This window comes from Cetorhinus maximus, chromosome 6, assembly GCF_964194155.1.
Source record: "Cetorhinus maximus chromosome 6, sCetMax3.hap1.1, whole genome shotgun sequence".
Lineage (NCBI taxonomy): Eukaryota > Metazoa > Chordata > Chondrichthyes > Lamniformes > Cetorhinidae > Cetorhinus > Cetorhinus maximus.
In genome coordinates, this window is record NC_135884.1 from 96,369,159 (window position 1) to 96,379,153 (window position 9,995).

At 44.6% G+C, this 9,995-nt stretch overlaps 1 long non-coding RNA gene across 1 annotated transcript; it reads left to right on the forward strand.

Annotated features, from left to right (window-relative positions):
- Positions 1–5,435: 5,435 nt before the first annotated feature.
- LOC144681948 (uncharacterized) lies at positions 5,436–6,614 on the forward strand. The gene is made up of 3 exons (XR_013576889.1): positions 5,436–5,615; positions 5,813–5,890; positions 6,337–6,614. It is a non-coding gene; the product is annotated as an uncharacterized LOC144681948 (long non-coding RNA).
- Positions 6,615–9,995: the final 3,381 nt, after the last annotated feature.

Genomic DNA, 9,995 nt, shown 5'->3' on the forward strand with positions numbered 1-9,995 from the left:
AGTGTGAGGAACCAAGAGTACAGGTGACCTTTGGACCGTTTGCACCGTCCTGTCGGTTTAAAGGCTGAATTACACTGGAGTCTGTTATTCACTCTGTAAATATCTACAGTCAGAAAGAATCCCGTTGCAAATCTGCAATTACAAATCTCAGATGTTAGATCCCCTTAAAGCAGTTACTAATCTCTCCTCAATTCCTGGCACCAGTTTCTGTCTGAAACAACTGCACAGGCCTCTGCAGGTTCCAATTAATTCTGCTCCTTACTACAATGAACGGTTGGCTCCTTGAAATAATGCTGAGCTGGTCAATTGTTCATTGGTGCACACGGTTGTCTCTGATCTTTTCGTGCCTGGATGTGTCCTTTGGCTTTTCCCCACCATCAATTAAGTTCATAAAACATGCAAACCTACAATTACTGGCGGAGGAGAGAGAGAGGGTCCGAAATCTGTCGGAAGTGATCAAGTTTCCAAAATTAAAAATGCTACATTCGAGTTTACCTAGCTGCCACGAACCTCTCCATTAACATCACTAAAATCAGATTTCTTGGTCATTTAACTGATTGCTATTCATGGGATCTTGCTATGTGCAAATATCCTCTGGTATTTCCTTGTAATGCAATAATGATTATTCTTTGAAAGCATTTCACTCTCACTGACTGCCCTTTTACTGTTGTGTTACTGGCAGGATGTTTAACAGTTAGGGACTTTGCAAATTTAGTAAATTCGTCTTTCAAATTTCACTTTCAGCACACCCTCTGCCCTTGTAAATTATCTCATCTCCAACCATCCCCTTACTCTCCAAGTTCCTTGAAAGTGTCATTTTACAGACCCACGCACATCTTTCCCAGAAGTCCCTGTTTGATGCTCTCCAATCAGGTTTCACTCCATTACATCCCTGCATAGACCCTATCTAAAGTCACAATGACATCCTCTGTGATTGTAATCATACTCCATTAACCCTCCACAATCTCCCTGCAGCCTTTAACAAAGCCAATCACACATCCCCCATCCCCTCTCTCTTGATGCCTTGCTCAGTGCCATTACCCTCACATGGCACCACTCTGACCCATTGTTTGCAGACTGAGATACGGGGCATATATTTCTGTATGGACATGCTATCTGAGTCATCCCCATGTTATTCTTTTGCTTTTTCGCTCTCCTATATGTATTTGTGTGTATGTGTATTTGTGTGTATGTGTGTGCGTATGTTGTTTGTGTATATGTGTGTGTGTGTATGTGTGTTTGTGTGTATGTATGTGTGTGTGTGTTTGTGTATGTATGTGTGCGTGAATGTGTGTGTGTGTGTGTGCAATCCGCAAAGCAACAGACCTGTGGAGCTTCTGAAACTCCTGTAAGTTCACTCATGTCATGTGCTTAATAAAACATTGATAATCTTTTTTAACAACTCATGGCTATATCTAGTATTTAAAGAGGTATGGACACATGTTGGTAGTGATTGTTTAACGCGACTTTCACTGTTTTGGATTTGGGCGTATCGGTAGCCAACAGCAAGTCCACAATGTGAATGCTGTGGAGAATGGAGGAGATTTGAGTGAGCCTGCAAAAGCTCAACTCTTTTGACAAATCTTGACCAGGACAAGGAAATTGTGCAGGTGCTGAAATTTCTCACAGTGAATGAGGAAGAAACACCTGAAGGCTACCCTACATGGACAAACTAGGAGGAAGCTGGAACTCAGGTTCAAGATACAGCCAGTGCTGAGGAAGTTCTCTCAGTATTCCAAGCCACATAAGAACATACCTATACAGATGTTCAACAGGAGAATTCAAGATGCTAGTGAAATATACAACCAATATTGTAGAACAAATAAAAATGTCAATGAAGTGCATGTTCCACTTTATAACACCAGAAAAGATACTTCGAGACCAACTTGTGTGTGGGATTGCAGATTCTAAATGACGAGAGGAGCTGCTTCTAAAGGTTAATCCAGTTGCGTTGGAGGCAGGTGAGATTTGTCAAGAAACTGACCAGATTATGGTGCAACTGGTTTGAAAATTTGAATTGCACCAGACTCCTTCATTCACAACACGGCACAAAAAGATTTCTCAGTGACAGCAATTTCTCAACATTTCCTGTGGAGTCAGCGTGTGTCTGAGCGTCTGCAACACGTTTCACCCCACACTGTGGGGGAGTCCAGGACTGCACTCTCTGCCTTAAGGTTGATTTCCTGCTCTCACTCTGGATATTTGCTGCTTTCTCATTGCTCTGCCAGATCCTGTGCCCCAGAGAGTTTCTCACCTGTTTTGATGTCTAACAGAGTTTACATTGATGTTGTGCTTTCAATGGGCAGCACGTTTCAAAGCCCCAGTGTTTGGAGAGATGAGAATTGATCAGTTTTGTCAGATCAGTATGAGGAGCCAGGAGTATAGGTGATCTTTGGACAGTATGCACCCTCCTGTCGGTTTAAAGGCTAAATTTCTATACACGACAACAAAACTTGTATTTATATAGCGCCTTTAGTATCATAAAAACATCCGAAGACACTTCACCGGAAATTTATAAGGCAACACCTGTGAAAACTAGGATGTGATTTTTAAACGATGAGTTGAGGGCGAGGGCGGGGGGATAAGTGAGATGTATTTTAGCCTGATGGGCTGGTGGAACGGGTTGAAGCTGCAGAGGCATCTGATGAGATAAGTCACAGAGGTAGATGGAGGCCATTCGGCCCACTCATTCTTAGACAAAGAAGCCAGTGAGCCCTTGGCACTGATTGTTGGAGGTGAGGGTGGATTCGGCAAGGTGGAGGAGTTTAGAAATATGGTTTGCGGTAGGGGACAGGTGATAGGGGTTAATTTTACATTCCGCAGTGAACCTGGAGTAGTGAACAGTTTTAACATACTCATTATTGTGTAATTTAGTGCAGCAATATCAGGACGTGAGTGGACGTTACCCAACTGTCCATTCAGCTTCCTGTGCCTTCAGCTTAAAGGAACAGGGATGAGGTCCTTACCGGGTGGAATAGCTAAAGTGAGAGAGAGTCATGGATTTATTGGGACTAGGGGATCAATGGTGCAGGTGAGAGTGCAGGTGAGCAAATCAACCCGAAGCATTATCATGGCGAGTGGAGGGCCAAAGGCTGGAGAGTTGGAATTTTGAAATTGCAGCTGTAAATAAATTGTTGGGTAGATTTTTTCAGAGGCAGATACGGCAGAAAGTAAAAATGGGGATGCGGGATGTTGGTCGAGAGTGAGGCCAAGAAGTGATCAACGATGGCCTTGGATAGATGCGGTGGAAGTTGTGAGACCCTGTGAGATGGTGAGGTCAAGGTGGTGTCTGTGAACATGGATTGGGGATTTGACATGGAGGGAGAGATTATGGGATGATCAGGGGTCAGTGAACTGAGAGGGGAGAGAACATGATGAATCCAGATGGAGGTAGCAATCACTCCAGACCCTCGTTGAAGTCGCTGAGACTGAAAATTAGTGAATTCTATGGACAGAATAAAGCAATGTCATAAATAATGGGTCAGATTCTAGTTCTGCAGTCCTGCCACATCCAGTCATTACTGGTGGGGGACTATTTAACAGCTAACAGGAGGATGAGGCTGCAAAAATATCCCCATCCTCAAAGATTGGAGAACCCAGGACATGACTGCAAAAGACAAGGCTGAAGCATGTTCAACCATCTTCAACCAGAGGTACTGAGTGAATAATATATTTCGGCCTCCTCCTGTAGCCCCCAGCATCACAGATGCCAATTTGAAGCCAATTTGATTTGGTCCACGTGGTATAAAGAAATGGTTAAAGGCACTGAACACAGTAAAAAGTCTATGACACCCCAGGAGCAGCACTGAGACTTGTGCTCTACATCCAATCACAACTCTAGCCATGCTGTTACACAAGAACATAGGGAATAGGAACATGGGAAATCAGAGCAGGAGCATGCCATTCAGCCCATTGAGCCTGCACTGACATTCAAACAGATCCTGGATGATCATCTACCTCTACATCAGTATTCCCAATATCTCCATCTCCCCTGATGTCATTAGGCTCCAGAAATGTAATGGTTTCTGTCTTGAACATGCTCAATGACTGAGCTTCCACAGCCCCCTGGGGTACAGAATTCCAAAGATTCACCGTACAGTGAGTAAAGAAATTCCTTCTCGTCTCAGTGTTAAATGGCCTGCCCCTTATTCTGAGACAGTGCCCCCTGGATCTAGACTCACCAGCCAGGGGAAACATCCTATTCACATCGTCCCTGTTACACCTGGTAAGAACTGTGTAAGTTTTAATGAGATCACCTCACAATCTTCTAAACTCTAGAGAATACAGGCCCAGTTTCCTCAATCTCTCCTCATAACACAATCCTGCCATCCCAGGGATCAGTCTGGTGAACCTCCATTGCACTCTCTCTAAGGCAAGTATATCCTTCCTTAGATAAGGAGACCAGAACTGTACACAATACTCCAGGTGAAGTCTCACCAAGACCCTGTACAATTGAAGCAAGACATCTTTACTCCTGTGCACAAATCCCCTTGAGATGAAGGCCAACATACCATTTGCCTTCCTACCTATTTGCTGCACCTGTATGCTAGCTTTTAGTAACTCATGAACAAGGACACCCAGGCTTCTTTAGAGATCGAATTTCCCAACCTCTCACCATTTAAGGAATGCTCTGCTACGGTACAGCTACAGTACTGGCATCGAGCTGGTAATGTAGAAAAATGTCCAAGTATGGCCAAAACGCTAAAGTAGGAAAAATCCAATCCTGCCAAGCACTGTGCCAGCAGCCTGCTCTTCACTGTGAACAAAGTGATGGGAGGTGACATGGGCAGTGCTATCGTGGGTCACTTATTCACCAATCAGCTGCTCACTGATGTTCAGGTTGGGTTTCACTGGGCAAATCCTGGAACTCCCTCCCTAACAGCACTGTGGGTGTTCTTGCACCACATGGAGTGCACATGTTCAAGAAGGCAGTTCACCAACACCTTCTCAAGGGCAATTAGAGATGGGCAACAAATGTTGGCATTGTCAGCGGTGCCCACATCTCTTGGATAAACAAGAAAGAAAATATCTTGGGGTGTTCTCCAAGATGAAGGTTAGTGGGAGAAAAAAGACACCAAGGGTTATCCTTGTATTCCAGGGTGATTCTGGGATGGTGAGCAGTTTTGAAGGAGCGGGGGAGAAGCGGATAATGTGTAATCTGGAGCAGCCAGATGTGGCGGTGAGTGGTGAAACCAGTTGTCTGTCATACCCATTGCTGAGATCAGGATGGACCTGGGGGAATGGAGAGGATCCTATATCCACCTTGTAGACTGAAGTGTGATTTTAGTTACTCTGGAAATAATTACAAACACAAAGGAGCCGATTGAAATTGCTGTCATTGAGAAATCTTTTTGGGCCGTGTTGTGAATGAAGGAGCCGGGTGCAATTCAAACTTTCAGCCGTTGAATCACTTCGGTGCCCCGTGTGCATTCAGCCCGGACAGACCCGCCCCTTCCCCGCTTCTGCAGCCGGTTCCCCACCGATCACAAGCCCATAAAACTCGGCTCCGATTCAGCAAACGGCACAAGATCGAGAAGCGCTGATTGGGTGACGGCTCGAAGCTGAAGAAGAAGTTCCTGAAATGTCTGACTCGAAGCCCTGTGTGTGCCTGGATGGTGAGTGGTGACTGGTGTCAGTCCTTTCAGCACAGTGTCCCGGCTCAGTCTCACTGAGGGGCTGCAGCATTGTAGGGGAGGCTGTTTCTGAAAGTCACTGAAGAAGAGAATGTGACAAAGAGCCGGGCCTCCTCCACACGGGGGGCATTTCTCATGGTTTTCCCACAACTCAGTGTCTGTGTTTTTCCTGTTTTCAGGATCCTGCTCCTGTGAAAACACCTGCAGGTGCTCCGACTGCCGATGTCCCAGCAGCAAAGCTGGACGCTGCCGGAAAAGTGAGTAACTGTGGGAGAGTTTGAAACTCCTCACATTGTGTTTATGTGACAGATAGTTCTGGGCAGAACTCAGAGAGGACCACGATAGAAAAGTACAAGATCAGTGATTTCACCTGATTTATTTCCCATCAGATTTATTCAATGTCCAATCGAAAGAATCTGGAGACAAGAACCCTGCTGGTTAAAGAAGTGTCTTAGTTTTACATCAGGAAGTTTTGATATTATTAATATCTCACTAGAAATAGTGTTGTAGAGACAGTGACATCTTCACCCAAATTCTCTCACACACAATTATGTGACGCTGAGCCTCTTCACATAGGTAACTTGGAGATCTGACACAGATTAGCTTGTGAGGGAGGAGCTGAGGGCTGTAATGGGAGGCCTAGGGGGTGATTCGGTGAATTCATTCATTGTTCCTGATTTCTGTCTTTGTCTTCTCCTCTCAGGTTGCTGCTCTTGCTGTCCTGCAGGATGCACGAACTGCGCCAATGGCTGTGTGTGTAAAGGGAATCCCTCTGACAAATGTAGCTGCTGTTCCTGAACAACAGGCCCTTCAGGCACAATAGATGAAATATTGTGCATATGTATTGTATTCCACAAGCTGCATGTCCTCGGTGTCTATATCCTGATGAGTTGTGTTTATAAGAAGTAATGGAAATGAATGAATTATTTTTGAAATGATCATTTTTGTATCAGATAATAAAATAAACTTTCTCAGGATCTATTTTAAGTGCCATTCTCTTGATTAAATAAGTGTATTTTCTAACGGCAGCACAGTCACCAGAGAAAGAGTTAGAACCTGAATCGGGTGCATTGCGTAAAATGATCTTGTGTAGGCCCCTTGCTGTTTGGTGAAGTGCGGTGGAAGAGGTTAAAACGTGTGGCGCAGTGTGCGGAGTCGTGGAGTCAATGATTCAATGGTGTTGCTGTTCTGCTATTGGGAATTCATGTGGGCTAAAATACTCTTACATCTTCAGCCTCAAACTAGCAAAAGATAGGAGGTTGGGAACTACTGTCTTTTGGCATGACTTCCCTCCTGGGGACAGGATCACAAAATCGCAATCAAATCTAGCATTCGACTGAGCACCAATTCAGCACTAGTCAGCTGATATGTTTTTGGACGGATTTGTCAATTGCTGGCCAAGTACATTCTCAAAGTCCAATTAAGGATGGTGGACAGGCTCTCCAAGCTGCACAGCCAATAGAAGCTTCTTCAGCATGGAAGAAGTTTCATCCTGCCATTGCATATAGGGGAGAGAACGCACCTCCATCTCGCCTCTTGCCTCTATTTGTACCGCAGGGGGCCTGCTCTAGCACATCAAAGATGGTGCCCAATGCAAGGTGCCGTAAATTCAAACGCACTGTATTAGTGCACAAAAATTAATATAGTGTAATCATATATTAATGACATGCACACTCATGGTCTGAATTACCAATGTCGCTAGAACAAGGAAGCCCAACCCTTTTCTCTGTGAGCCACTTCAATGCGGACTTGGCATCCGCTGCATCACATTTCAAATATTTCAACACCAATCACTAAAATCAAACAGCATTTACTCAAATAGAGGACTGTCTGGACATGTTCTTATTCATATTTATAGAACAATGTTATAAGTTTCTGCTTTCTGCACTGCATTTTCACCTGCTGGAAACATTCTTTGAGAACTCATCAGTGTTGAAAATCCCGCCCCATCTGTCCCGAACACAGCCTAGAACCTTCCGTGGAATAGTTTGTGCAGGCTGGTGGCAGTTAAGTTTTGCACTTACTTTCAACATTAATGTGAAAGTATAATTGTTGTAAATTCTTTATGTCACTCAGGGCTGCTTAGCTCCTGACCTCATTACAGCCTTAGTCCAAACATGAACAAAAAAGCTGAACTCAAGATCTGAGGTGCGAGTGACTTGCCCGTGACATCAAGGCAGCCTTTGACCGAGTGTGGCATCAAGGAGCCCTAGCAAAACTGGGGTCAACGGGAATCGGAGGGGTGTGGGGAGGTGGTGAACTCACCACTGGCTGGAGTCATACCTAGCACAAAGGAAGATGGTTGTGGTTTTTGGAGGTCAATCATCTCAGCTCCAAGTTATCACTGCAGGAGTTCCTCGGGGTAGTGTCCTAAGCCCAACCATCTTCAGCTGCTTCATCAGTGACATTCATTCCATCAAAAGGTCAGAAGTGGGAATGTTTGATGATGATTGCTCATTGTTCAGCACCATTTACAACTGGGGAGAGAGACAGTGGTGTAGTGGCCATGTCATTAGAGAGAGACAGTGGTGTAGTGGCCATGTCATTGGACTAGCAATCCAAAGGCCATGCTAATCCTGAGGATGTGGGTTCAAATCCCACTAAGGCAGCTGGTGGAATTTAAATTCAATTAATGAAGTTGGAATTAAAAGTTAGTTTCTGTAATGGTGACCATGAAACCATTGTCAATTGTTGTAAAAACCCATTTGGTTTTATAGAAGGAAATCTGCCATCCTTACCTGGTCTGGCCTACATGTGATTCCAGACCCCACAGCAATGAGGTTGACTCTGAAATGGCCAAGTAAGCCACTCAGTTGAATGGTAATTAGGGATGGTCTTGCCAGCAATGCTTGAAAGAATAAAGAAAAAAAAGTGAAGCAGTAATTTCCAAATGCAGCAAGACCTGGACAATATCCAGGCTTGAGCTGACAAGTGGCAAGTAACATTCATGCCACACAAGTGCTAGACAATGACCATCTACAGCAAGAGATAATCCAACCATCTCCCCTGATGTTCAATGGCATTACCATCACTGAATCCTCCACTATCAACATCTTGGGGATTGCCATTGACCAGAAACTGAGCTGGACCAGCCATATAAATACTGTGGCTACAAGAGCAGGTCAGAGGCTGGAAGTCCTGCAGCGAGTAACTCACCTCCTGACTCCTCAAAGCCTGTCCACCATTTACAAAGCACAAGTCAGGAGTGTGATGGAATACTCTCCACTTGCCTGGATGAATGCAGCTCCAATAGCACTCAAGAAGCTCAATACCATCCAGGACAAAGCAGCCTGCTTGACTGACACCCCATCCACAAACACAGTCCTTCCACCACTGTAGCACATTAACTGCAGTGTGTGCCATTTACAAGATGCGCTGCAGCAACTCACCAACGCTCCTTTGACAGCACCTTCAAAACCTGCGACCTCCACCACCTAAAAGGACAAGGGCAGATGCATGGGAACACCAGCACATGGAAATTCCCCTCCAAACCACACACCATCCTGACTTGGAACTATATTGCCATTCCTTCACTGTCGCTGGGTCAAAACCCTGGAACTCCCTCCCTAACAGCACTGTGGGTGTTCCTACGACACATGGATTGCAGCGGTTCAAGAAAGCGGCTCACCACCACCTTCTCAAGAGATGGTCAATAAAAATGCTGGCCTAGTCAGTGATGCCCACATCCCGTGAAAGAATTTAAAAATGCACCAGATGTCAATACCTACTTAACATTGTGGCTTCTGACTTGTCCAAATATTTGTGAAATGTCAAGTGTCACAATCCACATTCAAGGCTATTGTAGAACCACAATGAATGCTGTCAAATCTGCCATGTAATTGACTGCAAAACTGGATGACACAGTTCTAACATGTCTAGATGTAACCTATAAGGGTGCTGATGGGTTTTGGGTAGTTATGTGCATGTGCTTTTGAGGGTGCTGAGAAAATCACTACCAGCTAGAACTCAATGCCTTTCAGGGAAATGAGAGGGAACATCCTGTAGTCACAATTTCAAATAACAGGAGAGAACTGTTAGTAGACAAGATAGGCCTAATTTCTGGCCGAATGACCTAATTTCTACTCCTATGTCTTATGGTCTTATTTACGGGGAGAAGGCGGGAGAATGGGGTTGAGAAACTTATCAGCCATGATTGAATGGCGGAGCAGATTTGATGGGCCGAATGGCCTAATTTCTGCTCCTATGTCTTATGGTCTTATATGAAACTGATGATCAGGATTCAGAATTTGAACCAGAATGAATACTAAATTCTACCCCATCTATGTGCAGAATATATTTGCTAAATTTGCAATATTTAGTCAGTACACTAAAGGCGTTTGACCAATCTTCATCCTTTTTCCT